Below are 6000 nucleotides of genomic sequence, written 5' to 3'. Positions count from 1 at the left end.
TCCTTTTGTAAAAAGACTCGCGTATTTATTATTGGAATATACTACACTGCATTCTTATTTAGTGAAATTTTGCGACTCATTTTAAAGGGAAAGAAACCCTTTAAAATGACAGAAAGCCGCACAAAACATCACATATGAATTTTAGAACAGATTTCTTTTGAATGGCCAGCTTGGGAAATAGGAGGGAACCAGCCGGACTAGCCCAGCCAGCCTCCCCCTGAGGATTTTGACCAGTCTGGGATGGATAGAGTGACCCGCCCCTAATCTGGCGCAAAATGTCCTGCATATTACGAGAGCGAGAGCAACCACGCTAGCCTTCATGTTGCGGGGGAAATCGTGGAAAGCTGTGAACACGCTGGAGAGGGCTCGGTAATCCTAGCTATTTCTATAGTTGAAACTTGGCTTTCTTCCACCATCCCTGGAGCTCTGTGACAGGCAGAAACTCAGTAGGTGGCCTTCCCCCAGCATTTAGAGGTGGGAACTGCACCTGTTGAAGTTCTGGCTGTCATGCCACTGAAGTACAGTCAGGATATCCACAGCTTCTGCTTCCCCCCTCATGTGCTGTAGGAAAAGCTGCACCTGTTGAAGTTCTGCCTGTCATGCGCCTGGCACAGGAGTCCTGGGCCCTCTGCCCCTGCGAGGCACTCGGCGGCGCCTTCCCTTTGTGAGGCCCTCGGCTGGAGGCCGGCTGGAGCCGAATGGCGCCCGAGGCCTCGCAGTGCTGAGGCAAGAGGCAGCCGGGCGGAGGAGGGGAGGCAGAGGAGAGGAGGCGGAGGCCGCTCTCGGAGGACTGCCCAGGAGCCTCTCTTCTCCAGACATGTCCCCTTCCCTTGGGGTGGGGTGGGGGGCACAGAGCAGCCATGGTGTGTCCCCTCCCTTCTCCACGCAGCCACTCCTTTTAAAAAGTGGGGAGATGAACGCAGTCTAAAGGTTTCCCCCTATGCTGTCACGCCAGCCAGCCCCTGCTTTGCTCGTGAACGGGGCAGGAGCAGGAAGGAGAAAGACGGCCACTCTCCTTCCTCTGCCTTAGAATCTCCCACGGAGGGCATCAGCTACACATGAGGGGAGAGTGCCTGTGAGCATGCGCAGAGTACTACCCCTCGCCCGGGAGCCCCTTAGGCCAGCTGCCAGACCTGGAGGTGGTGTGGCGCTTCCAAGGCAAAGGGCGCTGCTTTTGGGCAAGCTCGAGTCCCTCGCTCATCTACGGTTACAAGTTCAGTGCTTGGGATTGAGTGTGTAAAATAGGACAACTGGGGGGGGGGTGCCCACCCCCAATTTTGAAGCCTCAGGAGGAGGTGCAGATTTAGCACCTCCCTTGGAACCAGCCTGAAGCATCCGTTCCTGCCCTTTCCTCCACTTCGCATTTTGATGAAGAAATTTATTTATTTATTTATGTTTATTTATTAAATTTAGTAAGCGCCCATCTGGCTGGTCACCCAGCCACTCTGGGCAATGTACAACATTAAAACAGTTCAGAACAATAAAATTCAACATTAAAAACATCACATTTCTAAAATTACCCTAACCTACCCCAAATGCCTGCCTGAACAACCACGTTTTCAATGCGTGGCGGAAGATCATTAAAGAGGGGGCACGGTGGAGTTCCCTAGGGAGGGAGTTCCAGAGAGTGGGGGCCACCACAGAGAAGGCCCTCTCCCTCGTCCTCACCAGCCTAGCAGTCCTGGCTGATGGGACAGAGAGAAGGCCATCCGAGGCTGATCTTGTTGAGTGGCCTATCTGGTGTTGCTGGAGGCGCTCCTTGAGATAGGCTGGGCCAGAACTCTATAGCGTTTTCAAGGTCAAAACCAACACCTTGAATGTGTCCCGGAAAACAACTGGTAACCAGTGCAGCTCCTTTAGCACTGTGATCTCACAGGCGGCTGCCTTCAATCAGGCGAGCCGCCGCGTTCGGTACCAGCTGCAGCTTCCGAACCGTCTTCAAGGGTAACCCCACCTAGAGTGCATTACAGTAGTCTAAACAAGAGGAGACCAGGGCATGTACTACCGATGGGAGCAGATGCTTGGGAAGGTAGGGGCGCAGCCGCCGTATCAGATGGAGTTGGTACAGCGCTGTCCAGCTCACAGCTGACACCTGAGCCTCCGTGGACAGCTGGGAGTTGAAAATGACCCCCAGGCTGCGGACCTGGTCTTTCAAGGGTAGCCATACCCCATTCAACACCAGGTCAACATCCCCCAGCCTCCTCTTGTCTCCCACCAAAAGTACCTCAGTCTTGTCAGGGTTCAGCTTCAGCTTGTTCCTCCCCATCCAGCCACTCACCATCTGCAGACATTTGGACGGGGATTCTACAGCCAACTTGGTGAAGATTTGAACGGGAGGTAGAGCTGCGTGTCATCCGCATACTAAGGACACTGCACCCCAAACCTCCTGATGATAGCCCCCAGTGGCTTCATATAGATGTTAAATAGCAGCAGGGAGAGGATGGAACCCTGTGGCACCCCACAAGTGAGCGGCCACGGGTCTGAAACATCCTCTCCCAGTGCTACCCTGTGGTACCTGCTGGAGAGGAAGGACCACGGTGTCTCCAATGCCCAGCCCCTCCAGGCGGTCCAGGAGGATACCGTGGTCAATGGTATCAAAAGCTGCTGAGAGGTTGAGGAGAACAACGAAGGAGCATTCGCCCCTATCCAGAGCCCTCCTCACATCATCCACCAAGGCGACCAAGGCCATTTCTGTCCCATGCCCAGGCCTGAAGCCCGACTGAAATGCATCCAGATAATCGGCCTTTTCCAAGTGTGCCTTCAACTGCATCTCCATCACCCGCTCAATCACCTTGCCCCAAACTGGCAGATTTGAGACTGGGCGAAAGTTGTTCAGAACTTGGGGATCCAAGGAGGGCTTCTTTAAAGGCGGTCTTATCGCCGCCTCCTTGATGGCTGATGGCATCACTTCCTCCTCAAGGGTGGCATTCACCACCGCCCTGATCCCTTCACCCAGCCTCTCTCTGCAGCCCATAATGAGCCAAGATGGGCAAGGAGCAAGGACGCAGGTGGTCGGCCTTACAGATGAAAGCACCTTGTCCACTTCATCAGGAGGAAGAAGCTGGAACCGATCCCACAAGACCGGTTTGCCACAGACCACCTCTCGCTCACTAACTGTATGCACAGCGCACGGAGTAACACTCCTAATCCGATCACTTTTACCCGCGAAGCGCCTTGCCAAAGCCTCACAGCAGGAGGCCTCGAATGCTCCAGCAGTTCTGGAGCAACTGGACTGACCAGGCTCCAGACCACTTGGAACAGCCTCCTGGGACAGCACTCTGCAGACGCGATGGAGGCAGCATAACATTCCGTCTTTGCTGCCTTCACCGCCACGTGATAGGCTGAAGATACAGCTGTAGCCCGTGTCCGATCGCCTTTGGAGCGAGACGTCCGCCACCGGCGCTCTGGCCGTCTCACCTCCTCTTTCAGAGCTCGTAACTGCGGATTGAGCCATGGTGCAGCCCGAGCCCTGCTCAGGGGGAGAGGGCGTTTCGGAGCCACCCGATCTAATGCCCCAGTGACTGCGGCGTTCCAGCCACCCACCAGGGTCCCGACCGAGTGGCCGCTGGCGTGCTCCAGAGAATCCCCAAGCGCGTTCAGGAATCCATTTGGATCCATAATACGTCTGGGGCGGCCCATTTTAATGGGTCCTCCCCCCCGCGGAGGGGTTGTGGAACCGAGAAGTCCAACGTCACCAGTTTGTCCAACTTGGACAAATTGGAGTTTGTCCAACCCCTTTTGAGCCGTCCAAACTGGTGGCCATGGTAGCGACTTCCACAGTTTAACTCTGCGATGTGTGAAGAAGTGCTTCCTTTGGCCTGTCCTGAATCTCCCACCAATCATCTCCATGGGATGAGCCTGGTTTCTGATCCTTTGAGAGAGGGAGAATAATGTCTCCCCATCTGCAATCTCCACACCATGCATAATTTTGTAGACCGCTGTCATGTCTCCCCTCACCCTCCTTTTTTCCAAAATAAGCAATCCCAGCTGTTGGAACCCTCTCTCATAGGGGAGATGCTCCAGCCCTTTCATCATTTTAGTTGCCCTTTTCTGCACTTTTTCCAGCTCTACAATATCTTTTTTTTTAGGTGTGGTGACCAGAACTGGACACAGTATTCCAAGTGTGGCTGCACCATAGATTTGTATAGGAGCAGTCTGATATTGGCTGTTTTATTCTCCATTCCTTTTTTAATTATGCCTAGCATGGCGTTCCCCCCCCCCTTTATTTTACAGCGGCTGCATGCTGGGTAGACATCTTCACTGAGCTGTCCACCACAACACCAAGATCTCTTTCCTGGTCGGTCACTGCCAGCTCGGATCCCATCAGGTTATACTTGAAGTTGGGAATTTTTGACTCCCCTCCACTGCAAATGTCACCCTTCGAAAAGGTAAGTGACTTTCATACATCCCTAATTTGGCCTCCCTGGGATCCGTGGCGGAATTCTCTAACATCCCTAACACAAACTCTTTCCTGCCCGTGCTCAAATATGGCCTGGCATCTTTTGCTTGCTGAATCGTTCCCCTGTTTTTCGGTGCTGGTTCCCTTTGTCTGACAGTTGCCATGCTCCCAGTGGGAATATTAGGGTGTTGGAAGTGTTGCCATATATCCTTGGAAGGCCCGCTAAACAAGAGCCATCTTGCTCCAACAGGAAGGGGATGAAGAGGTCTACGGTGAAGTACGGCATGAGGCGTCTGCCGATCACATGGAAGGAGATGAGGCGGTTCTTCGCTGCGCCCTTTCAGTCCATGTGAGTCATCCAGAGGGAAACAGGGAGCTTTTGCCATTTTGTGGGAGGAGGACTGACAACTGTAGCTTTCGAGATAGGGAGCGGTCAGCATAAATTGGGCATCTTGAACGCCTCCAGTGGGAGAGCCCCCCCCAGGTCTCGAGGTCATTGGTTCCATTGTCGTAATGCTCTAACGGTCAGGACGTTTTTCCTGATGTCCAGACGGAATCTGGCTTCCGGAATCTGGAGGTGGGAACTGCACCTGTTGACGTTCTGGCTGTCATGCCACCGAAGTACAGCCAGGATATCCACAGCTTCTGCTTCCCCCCTCATGTGCTGTAGGAAAAGCCGCACCTGTTGAAGTTCTGCCTGTCATGCGCCTGGCGCAGGAGTCCTGGGCCCTCTGCCCCTGCGAGGCACTCAGCGGCGCCTTGCCTTTGTGAGGCCCTCGGCTGGAGGCCGGCTGGAGCCGAATGGCGCCCGAGGCCTCGCAGTGCTGAGGCAAGAGGCAGCCGGGCGGAGGCGAAGAGGCGGAGGCGAGGAGGCGGAGGCCGTCTCGGAGGACTGCCCAGCAGCCGAGGCCTGTGTGGGGAGCAGGTCGGCCCTCCTCAGAGGCACGAGCGGGCCTTCCACGGGCGATGGCGGCCCTCTGTTCCCCAGACCTGTCTCCTCCCCTCGGGGTGGGGGACATTTACCCGGCACGGGCGGAAGCCCTTCTCGGCTCCTTCCAGGGCCAGAGGCAGAAAGGGCGGGGGGCACGGAGCGGCCATGGTGTGTCCCCCTCCCTCCTCCACGCAGCCACTCCTTCTGTTAAGAGTCGGGGAGACGAATAAAGTCCAAAGGTTTCCCCCTAAACTGGCACGCCAGCCAGCCCCTGCTTTGCTCGTGAACGGGGCAGGAGCAGGAAGGAGAAAGACGGCCGCTCTCCCTCCTCCGCCTTAGAATCTCGCACGGAGGGCATCAGCCACACGTGAGGGGAGAGTGCCTGTGGGCATGCGCAGAGTACTATCCCCCGCCACGGAACCACTTTGGCCGGCTCACAAAGGCAAAGGGCGCCGCTCTCAGGCAAGCTTGAGTTCCTCGCTCCTCTACGGTTACAAGTTCAGTGCTTGGGATTGAGTGTGTAAAATAGGACAACGGGGGGGAGAGGTGGCCCCCCAGTTCTGAAGCCTCAGGAGAAGAAGCAGACTTAGCACCTCTCTTGAGACCAGCCTGAAGCACCCCTCTCTGCCCTTCCCTCCACTTTGCATTTCAATGAAGAAATTTATTTATT

This window comes from Heloderma suspectum, chromosome 6, assembly GCF_057233095.1.
Source record: "Heloderma suspectum isolate Gila_16-S chromosome 6, 16-S_ref, whole genome shotgun sequence".
Lineage (NCBI taxonomy): Eukaryota > Metazoa > Chordata > Lepidosauria > Squamata > Helodermatidae > Heloderma > Heloderma suspectum.
The sequence above is the reverse complement of the archived record's forward strand: the minus strand, read 5'-3'. Positions refer to the sequence as shown.